Source organism: Ursus maritimus, unplaced genomic scaffold (genome assembly GCF_017311325.1).
Source record: "Ursus maritimus isolate PB19 unplaced genomic scaffold, ASM1731132v1 scaffold_16, whole genome shotgun sequence".
NCBI classification, from domain to species: domain Eukaryota; kingdom Metazoa; phylum Chordata; class Mammalia; order Carnivora; family Ursidae; genus Ursus; species Ursus maritimus.
In genome coordinates, this window is record NW_024424008.1 from 4685400 (window position 1) to 4698744 (window position 13345).

Below are 13345 nucleotides of genomic sequence, written 5' to 3' on the forward strand. Positions count from 1 at the left end.
CCGCAGCTAACAGTTACCAAGAACATATCTGTGCCAGCAACTAAGCTAAGTGCTTTATATAAATTCATCTAACCTTTCCAACAAACCTTTGAGATGAGTAACATTACTCCCAATTTACACATGCAGACACTAAGGTTTATAAAAGTTAACTTCCCAGAGGTCCATAGATAATAAGAGGAAGAGCCAGGCTACATCCTTCCAGAGCTGGCTGCAAAGCCTATGCTCTGGGCTAGGTCTCAAAGGATGATACCCAGAACTCATGGAAGTAGAGGTGAGGAGTGCTGGGGTAGCCTGCGTCCAGAGCACCGACGGGAGCATGTGAAGGGCAGCCACTGCTGGATGAAGGAGGACCTAGGGCCCTGCGTGGGTAGGCCTGCAGGAAAGCACCAGGCAAGAAGCAGTTCTAGTCTCCTATGACAGTGAAGGGTAAGCATCCTACAGCAGGGTGAAGCTGAGTCTCTGAATCTGGGTTGAGAAGGACGACTGTGGAGACTCTCCTGAGGTCTTGAGAGAAGGTGAATGAAACACAAAATATAAACTTCTAAAAGAAGGATCTGATTTGGGGCACCTGGGTGGCTCAGCTGGTTAAGCGTCTGCCTTCGGCTCAGGTCATGATCCCAGGGTCCTGGGATCCAGTCCCACATCAGGCTCTCTGTCTCTCTCTCAAATAAGTAAGTAAGTAAATAAGCAAATAAATAAATAAATAAAATCTGATTTGTCTTTCCTGTGTTGTAATCCCAACCTGATTAAGAGATGCCAGCCTTACTCTTCAAAATACGGCTCTAAGTTGATGACAGATAATAAGGGAAAGCACTGAACATTTACTAGATGCCAGGCACCGGGCTGAGAGCTTTCCATGTATCATTTCAATGCTCAGCACAACTCTCACAAGCTAAGTACTGTTATTATATCCATTTCATAGATACCTCACAGAAAACAGAGGCTCGGGGAGATTAAAAACTTGCCCAGGGTCACACAGCTAGTAACCGTACGTCGGGTTCTAAACGTAGGCGTGAGACCCACAAGCACCAGCTCTTTGCCACAGTGCCTCACTGCACTGAGATGCTCATGGTAAGTGCAAATGGTTCGTTCCCACGCGCACACTGAGGATCCAGAGTCACTGAGGGCTGAACAAACTCAGATTGATCCATTTAAAAGCAATCTATAAAACTCAGCTGTCAGAACTGCGTAAGGGAGCCTGTGTTCCAAGACACAAGTGAGCACACCAAAATTCACTTCCTCGAATGAGGCTGAAGAGTTCTGAAAACTAGCTGATTATATAGTTTCCTTTCCAATTTTCCCCTTTCCTTTTTCCTATTCCACCACACCTGATCTGTCGACACTCTCAGCAAAGCTTCGAAAGAGATCTAGAACCCTCTCCCTCCTATTTCCAGTCCTTTTTAGTTGGCTCTCTTCCATCATTCACACAGTGCAATCTAACACACGGGCAGTTTTTAGAGGAGAAGAATATTGTGATAATTTCGACAGTATATAGAGCCAAAAATAATAAAAGAAGGGATCTTTGGAGAAATCCTACAATAAGGTAGTTTAGACTCATTTAATATCCACCTCTCCCAGCAACACACGTACACATAGGAGAGTTTTGTAGGTCTTACAGGGGATTTTCTATCAGGCAATATTCGCGGCATGTTCCCCCAAGACAGATGCACCCAGTATTTCACTGCACCCACCTACTGAGACAGATGCACACAGCGCCTCCTCCCCAGCAAAAGATAGATGCTCAGACTCTCCCTCCCCACCCCCAGGAGAAGGCACTCACTAATGCAAATTCTCCCTCAGGCTTTATAGAGAAATCTCTGCATACTATGCCACATGGTAATTTTTTTCCCTCTCTTTCATGCCCTCCTGGCCCCTTCTCCACTTTCCATGGTTCCTCTAACTCAAAGAACTCAATTATCTGCCAGGAGATTTCCGCTTCCCCTCCCCCTGCCCACCCTAAACACCCTTTTCTCCCAAGCTAATGTAGAGGACCAGAAGGGAGGCCAAGCCAATGCTCCGCCGGGCTGATGCCTGTACTCCTCCAGGCTCAGATACATGTTCCCTGTGCTTGGCTGCCTCAGGAAACTTTCTAGGGCCCAACACTGGAAATCAGGAGACTCCAGGGCAGTGACACATAGGAGACAAGAGAAGCAAGAGGAAGACACGCTCTTCCGTCTCTGTGCCCCCCCTGCCTGCAGGGAGGTGCTCTGGCACCCCTGACTCAGACCCTCCCACCACCCTCAGGTGCCCAGTGGTGCTCCCCAAAGAAGTTCTTAGAATCATATTAGGTAGGAACTGGAGCACAGCTCACTTCCAGGCCAGCAGTGTGCCCATGATACCCAGAGTATGGGGCACTCCTGCAAACTTTATACCCAAGTCCTCCATTCCAGAGACAGGGTAGAGCCAGTGGAATTCAGGATGCCCTAGGCCTGTCCTCCAAGGCATTTCAAAGTTTCAACTTCCTTGGATAACTGATTATTCTAATTTTAGAGAGAGGGAGCCCTGAGGGAGAGAGTGCAGGAAGGGGAGTAGAAGAAGGGGGAGAGAAGGAGTGAGAACAGGAATGTTACTTTTTAATCCTTAAAGAACACGGAGGGATCCATCCAACGTGTGACTCAGCTCTGGGAAGCTGGACTGAGGAGGAGTGAGGAACAGCTGCAGCCCCAACCTAAGCTACGGACAACTTCGCCATCAGGCCTTAGAGGCTGCTGGGCTGATTCGCCTGGAAAAAAAGGCTCTCTTGTTGAACAACAACAACAAATCTGCCTTTTAGGGTCTGCCCAGGGGCTTCCTCCCAGAGTCCACTCCGGGGCATGGTAGGCAGCTTCCCTGTCCTACGACAAAAGCTGGGGCTGCAGGTGGGGTGCTGGGTCCTTCCCTGTGTTCCCACCAAGCACATCACCAGCCGTACACACTCCCTGAGAACAGATCCGGGTGTCCTTGCCTGGAGTCTCCCCACCCCTGCTATTCTCTTCCTTGGCACAGTCCCACTGCATATCAAGAATCTCTGCCCTTGAAATTCCCACTTCCTCATTTCTTTCTTTCTTTCTTGTTTCCCTCTAAGCTCTAGCCATACAGGTTCCTAAAAGCTGCCCAGCCCCCAAGGAGCCTTTCAAAGCGATAACTCTTCCTGCCAGTTAGACGCTGCCTTTCAAACCCAGAACAGGAGAAAGGCCTTTCTGCCCACTCAAAACAGTTTCCCCAGCAGAACGAGCAGAATGAGGGAACCACACCTGATGACGAGAAGCCTCTCTTCCAGCTACTGAAATTTATGATACGATAACTGCCAGGTAGCTAGCTGTGGGACACTGGAAAAGCAAAATGTCTGTCAGAATCCTCTTCTGTACTTAACCCATGAGTCAGGTGACCTAAAGGAAAGAAAGCTTCATGTCTGAAGGATCATTTATGAGGCGCAAAGCTTACAGTGAACATTGCTCTATTTCCCAACACAAAGCACTATTTGTTTCCTTTAATATCTTAAAGAACTTTTTAAAGGTTTTCCTCATTTTTATTTATAAATGCACAAAAGAAAAGGGCACTTTATAAATTGGGAAACCAGAACAGAGGGCCAAAATAACCTTCCAGAAGAGAGTGGGGCCATCCTTCAACATCTTACATTATATAGGACTTGATTTGCTTAGAATTACTTTCATGGAAATTATCTCATTTTTGTTCCTCCCAACAGACCTGTTGAAGTAGTTATATCACTATCTCTCGTCTCACAGCTAATAAATCTGAAGGTCACAGAGGTTAATGGTCTTGCTCGTGGCCACCTTGATGGCAAGTAGCAGAATCTGACCATGGACTCAAGTCTACTAACCCCAAATCCAGTGTTCACTCTGCTATGTCAAAAGAATAATCATCTGCTAGCCCTCTTCACATATCGGGAGGCAGGGGGTGGGGGCGGGGAGGTGAGCCCACACCGCAGCCACTTGAGCAGAGGAGAACTGAGATTCTGGATTTGTACTGCCTCCTCCTCACGTCCCCCAAATTCAATCCCAACCAACAGTGCAATGCCATACCCACCCCCCAACAAAACAGAGGTTTCAACCAAGCAGAGGATCACTGGAGTGTACTAAAAGGAAGCATCACTTTAGCAGTGGCCCATCTGAGGTCCAGGGCCACGGAGTTCACCCTTGTAGAGCCTCAGGCCACAGTACTGATGCATACATGTACACATTCAGGGAGCCCAAAGTGGGGACATGGTCAGTGCTTTTATTGGCAAGCTGACCCGAAGTTAATCAGAAGGCCCCCTCATTGTCTGCCAGAATACAAAAGACATTCTGTTCAGAAAGTTCAAGAAGAAAAACTGAAGAGCCAGGACAGCAGCTGTTCCCTCATCCCACAGAGAAACCAAAGGCATCCACAATGTTCCTTGAGGCCCAGGAATAGGTATGAGATATAACATGGCTGAAGCAGAAGCACATCTCCTGATGGGTCCCCACTGCGGGGAGTGTCTGCTACATGAATCCTCCAAATAAGATTACTAACCACCTAGCTACTCCATCCCCTATAAAGTGCCTTTCTGGAAGAGTCTCCTCTCCTAGGCCACACTGAGCTCACCACACACCATTCCTCTAGGTCAGAACAAGTTTTACCAAAGCATAGGGCAAACAGAAGAGGAGTGCACAGCGTGGACAGTGCATGCCCTGAGACTGGGTTAAAATATTAACCCAAAGAAAGTATCCATCTGGCATGACCACAATACCTCTTGTCTCCACAAGCAAGCTAGCTCTTAGCAGCCACCACTGAGAGCTCACTCAGAGATACCTGTATAGGAAACCTCTTCACAGACCCCCAACCTCAAAATACACACACACCTGCCAGCCTCCACCCCAAATACATTTTTTTAGGAAAGTCTGCGATGGGCCTAATTAACGCAGGAGAACAGCATGCTTCTTTCCAAGTTACCTGGGAGAGAGACCGAGAGTGTGATCCCAGCTCAGATATCCCTAAGACAGTCCTTCTGTCCTAAGAACTGCTCCAGAGACTGGGAACTCACCACAGGCTCCTAGCTAAGTTAATTGGCTTTTTTTTTTTTTTTCATTACAGGTCAGACATAGCAGCACCAAGACACAAAACAGACAGTGTTCACTAGAACAAACCAAGCCACTCAAAAGACACTGGAGTTTCCGTGTAGGAACTTCAAACACAATTACTGAGTGATGATAACTCGTTTTTTCTATATAAAACACTCTCTCTGTAAAATATCCTAAGCCTTTGTGCTAAATAAAAGATGATGATTTCTACAGAAAAGTCTAAACACCTCAGGTTCAGCAAGAGTGAGATCAGCTACATTTGCAAAGTCAAGAAAATTGGCTGTTTCCCTCCTCCTCAAGCTAATAGAATCCAACTGTTGAAGCATGACATCATTCCTGAGCCCCAAACCCGGAGCAGAGAGTACAGACATTTGCCTGCCTCCCAGAAAACAGCCCAAGACTAAGGCCAGGAAAGGAGAAAAAACAATCCAAGCCGGAGCTGACCTTACCTGAAAGTCCCGGTGCTTTCCTGCCCACTCCATTCTCGGCAGAGTTTGGCTCACACCACAGTCTGTAAGGGAGCCCGGGGCCCCAAAATCCACTCGCTTAAGCTCCGATACCTGCTGCGAGCTTCCCACAGCTCCTTCCTCTGACCTTTCGTGGCGCTCCTTCCAGCCAAATGAGCAGAGCACTTCTAGCTGGCCAGGCCAGTTGTCATGGAGACCCTGTTCTCGCCAGCCAGCATGCTCCTGCGCTCGCGCTTGCTCCCTCTCTCACTCGCGCTCTCTCTCTCTCTCTCTCTGTCTCCTCTCCCCTCTCCCCCTCCGCCCCCCTTCTCTCCCGCTCTCAGTTCTGGGAGGCTTCCGCGAAACAGCACTGTCTTTTGATCAGCTCGGGTTCTGCACACATTCCACTCCTCCTACCTCCCTTCCAGTCAAACAAGGGCTCTGGGCAGCTCCTGGGAACTTGCTTCAACAGCTCAGAAGAGAGAAGGGAAAGACAGTGAGTGGACTTGTTTTCCTCCCCTCCAGTGTCTCATTTTTTTAACTTGGAGGAATCCTGGCCAGAGGGGAGGGAGCTAGCTGGAGCCCTTGGGAGGGGAAGCAAGCCCTTCCTCTGGGTCCAGGAGTGCGGGTAGGAGGACCCAGACGCATTGCCTTGACTTGTTTGTGCACTTGGGATTTTCCGGGCAGCACTTGAGGCGGAAATGCATTCACATCCCAGGAGCTCGCCTGGACTGGCCTCTCTGCTTACCTTGCTGCCTGCCCAGGTTGTGGTGATCGCTTTAACCAGTGCAGGGACTCATGGTACTATTGCTGGTGCCCAAGCAGTCTCTCATCTTCCTGCAATGGAGAGTAAAGACACCAGGTCAGGACCAGTAAGAGTCCCGGGCAAGTCCAGTCACAGCCCAAGCAACAAACATGATACAAACATGGCCTCATCCCTCTGCCCTGCTCAGGGCCTGCAGCCAAAGCCCCGGCTGTCTGTGAGCTGCTGTCACAGCCAGGAACACTGTCATTCCTGTCCAAGAGCTAGCACAGTGCCTGGGACACAACAGGCCCCCTCAATTCAAACCCCCCATGTACATTTCTGCTTTGCGACCTTCTTTTAGATGCACTATTTTGTCTGATCCTCAAACCATTTGAAATACACTGAACAATATCATTACCATTTTATAGATGGGAAAACTGAGGCTCAGAGAGATCAAATGTTTAGTCCACAGTTACATAGCTAGTGCGTTAGGCTGTCAAAGAACTAGGAAACATGGCCACTGTCGTCTAGTCCAGGGCACTTTCCACTAAAGTACACCATATCATCTGATCTTAAGAACTCACAACTTTTTTTGATAGCTGGTATTGAGATACAAGGCTGAGTTCCCCGGGGAAGGTAGAGAAATCTTTCAGAGTCATCTGCGTTAGACCTGACTACCATCCTGTTGGCCTGAAGACTTTACGATAGCATCTATGAGATGTGGAAGGTAACGGTGCAGAGATTAGAGGGGAAAGTCCTGCCCCATAGCTATAAATTACCTTACACTTTTCCCAAGTACTCTCATAAATCTTGGCTCATCTGTTCAACACAACTGACCTAAAAGTTAGGACTGGTATTATCATACCAATTTAACAGATTAAAGAGAATCTCAAAGAGAGGTCAAATGACTTGCCCCAGGTCACAGCAGCAGAAAATAACAGATCTAGAAATAGTACTGAGGCCTTTCAGCTCTCGTGTTTGTAGTAAGCAGAGTAGCTGTAGAACACCCATGGAACAGGTGTCAGAAGACCCTGGAAGTGTCTGGTTCTACCACTGACTAACCTCCCAGTTTCCACCTATGAAACCTACCCCATGGGCAACTGTCAGGACTGGATGGACATAAAAAGAGATGATGTGTGGGAAAGCATTCTTCTTAAATTGGGCACTGAGCTAAGAACTTCATTCATCTCAGCTGTTTTTTACCACATACAAACAAACAAAAACCCAGGATAGTTGGTATCTCTCCAAGAGGAGGACACTGGGGCTCAAGGAAGACATTTTTCAGTGCTGCTTCCTAAAACAGTGCCAGAGAGGTCCTGATGGAATCTTTTATGCAGCGATCCCTTGCAGAATCCTTGTGTTTTTATTACCCTCTGATATATCACAAAATTGTCAAAACAAGATTTTAATTGACTCGAGTTTAAAAGGTAAATATAAAAAAAAAAAAAGGTAACTGTATGTCAGTAGCTAAAGTAGGAAAAGTGTCAAGAAAATGCAATGGGAAATAACAGGATGGTATAAACCCTAAGTGGTGGGCACCACTGCTGTAGTGAAGCCATCAGAGCTTCAAAGGGGGCAGGGACCAGTGTCCCATTACAGATGCCTGACCTGAGCCAAACACCACCTCAGGAATCCCTCAAAGGCCCCAGTGTCCCACGTCTGCAAAGGAAGACAGGATGAAATGGCAAGTGCAACACCATCAGGTCCCCTTTCCCACAGGCCTCCCCCTCTGTTCTCCCACGGATCCTGAAAATGCACATTGCACTTTCCAGTAGCCATCCTGAGAAAGAAGAGAGGATGCCCATTCACTTCTACACAAGCTAATGCTCACGGTTACAATAGTAGCACCGACTAACATTTACTGAGCACCCACCATGTGTCAGGCATTCTCCTAAGCACTGTGAGGGGCCAGGGGCCAGGACCGGTGCTGAGAACTAAAGTGGATACAAGTCAGTCTCTAAAGTAATCCAGACTTCAAAAAGCCCTCCAGACCAGGCACAGAATGCAGGCCATGCTCCCCCTAGTGGCACGCTGGAGTTCACAGAGGTTCTTTAGAGCCTTGTCCGCAGGGGGAAGGGAGATGGTAAGGGCCCCATGACAGAAGAACGGAACCCCTGCTTGGGTACTGCTGCAGATATAAGCTCTTTGAACTAGTCAGGGCGAGAGGACAGCTACATCCCTCCACTGCCTCTGCAAGGCTGGATTCAGATGAGCCCTACTTGACCATTCCCGAATGATAGGGCTTTTACAGCCTTATGGGATCTAGGATCTGTTGAAAGGCACACATGCATACTTGTGCCAGAAATCTGGGAGACACCCTTGCATCTTCCTGCCTCTCTCTCCCCATATTCAATCCATTTGCCGATTCCAAATAATTCTATTTCCAAAATGTGTCTGTCCATTTTTCCACCCTCCACTGCCACCTCAGTCTCTTCCCTTGGTTACTGAAAACCCTCCTGGATTGCCCCAGCTTCCACTTTCGTCCTCCCAGCTCCATTCTCCAAGCAGCCGTCTGAATCACCCTTTTACATCCAATCCTGTCATTTCCTGCTTGACGCACTTCAATGGCTTCCCACTGCACTTGAGATAAAATCTAAATTTTGACCAGGACCTAGAAGGCCCTGCTTGATCCTTCTCCAGCCTCCTCTCAGCACACTTCCTGCCCCCCACCTGTGTGTGCCTGCTACACAGGCCTTCTTTTAGATCCCCCAAAGGGCCAGATTTTTCGCAGGCTCTTCCTCTTGGCCTGGGAGACACCCTCCCCCCACAAGTCTCCCTAACTGGCTTTTACCTTGCCTCAACTTGCCTCTCACCTCCTCTGAGAAGTCTTCCACGATCCTCCAACAGAAATGAGGATTTATCCTTCATAGCACTCACCATAATCTCCAACCAAAATACATTTCCCTTTTCTTTTTTTTTTTTTAAGATTTTATTTATTCAGTTGACAGAGATAGAGACAGCCAGCGAGAGAGGGAACACAAGCAGGGGGAGTGGGAGAGAAAGAAGCAGGCTCCCAGCGGAAGAGCCTGACGTGGGGCTCGATCCCAGAACTCCAGGATCACACCCTGAGCCGGAGGCAGAGGCTTAACGACTGAGCCACCCAGGCGCCCCTACATTTCCCTTTTCTTAAGGCCAGCTTTCCCCTATGAGATCCTTGGGAGCAGGAACCTTGACTGCTTTGCCACCATATTCCCCACATTTAGGATAGGGCCCAGCTGGCTCTCAATAAATAACTGCTGAATGAGTGCAAAGAACCCATTTCATCTTGTCCTACAGGAAGAAGAAACTTAGAACAGCTATTTCATGCCACTCATTGTTTCTTTTCATAGAATTACAAACTATAATTACATCTCCTCTCCTCATGTGCCTTGCCTGTGGGCTCGACCAAAAATTCCTGTAAAGTCTCCCTGTGGTTTGTTTCCCAGAAATTTCCTCGTAAGGTCACTCTTCTAGGGACACACTCCAGGGTTTTATAGCCTCTCCCATTACCCATTACAGGCGCTCCTCCGCCAGTGTCACTGCCAAACCAAGCGGGGTGCAGGAATGGCCCAACTCCCATAGATGAGAAGGTTCTCTCAGGTCAGCCCCATTCAGGGACAAAAACACTTTCTCTTACCTCCACTGTGCAGGTCACTGTGCTTACGAAAAATACATTTTTCCTAAAAAAAAAAAAAAGTCATCTTATGTTTTATAATTTAACTCCGTTCTTCCTCTCCCACCGCTCCCTCTGCGCTGCTCCTGCTGTTACCTTTATCGGAAGATCTCCTCCTCCCCAACAAGCAAAACCTTACTTACTGCTTGCAAGCCCTAACTCGGTGATCACCTCCTCTGTGAAATATTTCTTGATCTCTTAGCAGAATCTGTTTGTCTGCTCTGCAATCCCACAGCAGTTTGAAGATGACTTTATTGTGGCATTTATAGACTTTATCACTGTCACTCATACCCGTCTCCCCCACGGTCACGAGCCCCATGAGGTCTACCAACGTTACTTTTTCATTCACAGCGGGCACTCTATTAATATGTGTGGGATAAGTCAATCTTGGAAAAAGACTTTTTAAAAAGTAAAAACAGAAGCTGCTGCCTCCATAAGATGAGGGAATCTGAGTGCACAGACTTATACTGAAACCTAAAACGCAGGAGCAGAGCAAGTCTTTTAAAGTCACTCCTTACTTTGGGATCAGTGGAATTCAAGAAAAGTAAGCTGTTATTTTGATATTACTAGTTGGATCCCAGAAGGCCTAAGAGATGCAGTGTAACTTCAGCCACCTGTGGGAGCCGAGCTCCAGTGCCCATCAGACAGTGGAGTCCAGCCGCCTCTGCCCCGGGGACATCTAGCTCTGCCCAGGCAGCAGGGGAATCCGGCACGTGTCCTGCGGGTTCTCCACTGGGCTCTGGCTGCCGCGTGAACATGCAGGTTTACACAAGAGCCCTTCAGGGCTTTACAGCTTTCTTCTTCTGCCTGAGTGGCAATGTGGTTAGAAAGGGAAAAATTCAAAATGCAGGAGTAGAGAAGGATCTCACCAGCCCAGGTCCAGCCAGGGTGGTGAGATCTTGAGCAAATCTCTGCCCCACTCAGGGCCTCCACTTTTCCCTGCACGTAAGGAGAGGGCTGCTGGGCTGTTGGGCTGCTGCAACTAGCTGTTCTTTAAGGGTCCTTATAACTTGAATGTTCTGTTGCAGTCACCCAATCCAACTGTTCCTTCCCAGTCACCTAGTCCCACTACTTTCAGGAAGACTTATTGCTTCGGGGGCTCCAGAGTCTCCTCCCAGCCTTTCAGCAGAGTCCCTGGCCTGGTGCTCTGGAGTCATCTACCTGGGCTCAGATGGAAGACCGGCCCCAGAAAAAGCAGCCTCTCCCAGAGAAGATGGGAGATTCAGGCTTCTTGCCTAAAGAAGGCTGAAAAGAGAAGAAAGATGCCAAACACAGGATGGGGAATTTGGGAATGACCTGGGAAGTGCCTTGGAAGGAGTCTGAGCATCTGCCAGGGACTCACTCCTAGCCATCGGTCTGAGACAAAGCCACTTTTACAAAGCAGAAGAACTGGCAATATCTAAGTTCTCTTGAAAGATAATATGCCTACTGCAAATCAAGCAGTCTCCTCGTGGCCTCCATAGCACCTGTGAACCAACAAAACAACTGTCTACGTCCCGATGGCCATGCCAGCCATCCCTGCTTCTGTCAGGAGCCCCGTGCAGCCGGCCCCCCAGGGGGCCAGCCACGGCTACACATACTCTGCTTCTGCTTGTACAGATGAAACAGCCGTTCTATGCGTGAGTCCTGGTATTTAACGGCAGGAAATTCTCTGGGGTCCTTACTCCTGCCCTAATCCCACCTGTCTCCCACCCATCTGACACCCTCCCACCCAACACTAAGGCTCTGAACTAAAAGAGTGTGGGATTCAGCCTGTAACTATCCTGGATCCCACCGTCCTGTGGTGAAGCAGCTACTGGACATCTTCGTGCTGAGTTGAGCACACTCTCCTTTAGTCTGTTGGTCTCCCAGCCCTAGTTCACCTCTACTCAGCTCACAACCCCTAATATGAAATTCAAAATTCAGATCTCCAGGGCACAAGATACTCAGTGGCTTGATCCAATCTCTTGGAGTATCTGTCACAATGCTCATATACGGGCTAATTTCCTAAAATCTCTCAAATCCACAGATGACTGGCTACTGTCCCTTACTAAGTCTGAGCATTTTAACACTGGGACACGTAAACAGTCTGGGGCCAAGAAAGACTGGACTGAGGAGATAATATTCCAGACCCCTTCTAAAACCACCATTTTACCTTTCCAGAATGGGCTTCTCATGCTTACTTGCCTTAGAACTCTGAGCTCAACCAAGATCTTAACCCGTCACGACCGAAGCTTCAGGACAGCGGAGACAGAGCACAGAGTGGGGGACAAGGAGATGGGGGGATAAGAAGAACGTGGACTCAGATGGCTGTTCCACAATATAACCAAAAAAATACCTTGAGCCTGAAAGAAAAAGTACCCCTCAGAATAAGATCTGGGCAAAGCTGCGGGAGATGTGGGCCCAGACCGTGTCACTTCCTTCATGCTATCTCCCCTGATTTTCCCTGCCTGGACTGGATTCTCTACCCACAGCCCCTATACTCCTTGAAACAGTCTACTACTCCATTGTTAGCCATGCTCACTGCCTTGTATTTGAGTGTACAAGGCTTATTCAACTTAATTCTCCTACTAGCCTATAAGCCTATAATATTCTTTAGGGCAAGAACTATGACTTAACTCTGATTTCTAGTTTAGGACTCTGTACCAAGCACAATTAACATATTTTTAATATATGAACTAATGAAACCAACCAACTAATCAATCTAATTAATAAGGGATCAATAAAACCACAAAACCTAAACCATTTGGTGCTTAGCACCTCACAGTGGTCCAGGGTTCCCAAGGTATGGTGTGTATAGAAGATGACTGATTATAAGTGGTATATGGACATTTAAAAAATGTTAAATACTTTCACATTTATCTTAATGTGCATAAGAAAACAACATAACCAGCTATTAACCCCATTTTCACTGATCTCATTGATTAGACCAATGTGAAAGTAGGTAAAGCTGGCCTACAAACAACACTGGAGTTAGGGGTGATGGCCCCTGTGCAGTTGAAAATCTTCATATCACTTTTGACTTCCCCAAAATTTAACGACTAAGAGCCTACTGCAGACTGGAGTTCTTACCAGTTAACACGTAGTTTGTATGTTACATGTATTCTGGACCACATTCTTACAATAAAGCAAACTAGAGAAAAGAAAATGCTATCAGGAAAATCATAGGAAAAGAGAATGCTTCCACAGTATTATAATGTGTTTATCCAAAAAAATGATGCACTGAGAAGAGCTTTTCATTTCTCTGGCATTCTTCCCAAAAAGTCATAACCTCAATCTAATTATGAGAAAACATCAAACAAACCTGACTTGAGGGACATTCGATAAAATACCTGACTCGTACTCCCTCAAAAGTCTCAAGGTCATAAAGACAAGGACAGACTGTGGAACTGTCACAGATTGGAGGACATTAAGAAGACACAACACATACATGTAATGTGGGAGTCTGGATTAGATCCTGAAGAGGAAAAACTAATGAAATCCA

At 47.5% G+C, this 13345-nt stretch overlaps 1 protein-coding gene across 2 annotated transcripts in view; it reads right to left on the minus strand.

Moving 5' to 3' along the window:
- Positions 1 to 6634, minus strand: part of DENND2B (DENN domain containing 2B) — a 99407-nt gene extending 92773 nt beyond the window's left edge. The window contains exon 1 of one of the 2 annotated variants that reach the window (XM_040630754.1): positions 5489 to 6634. The gene's annotated coding sequence lies outside the window, so the exon portion shown is untranslated. The remainder of the gene's footprint in view (positions 1 to 5488) is intronic. The other variant, XM_008683803.2, reaches the window with a different exon arrangement.
- Positions 6635 to 13345: the final 6711 nt, after the last annotated feature.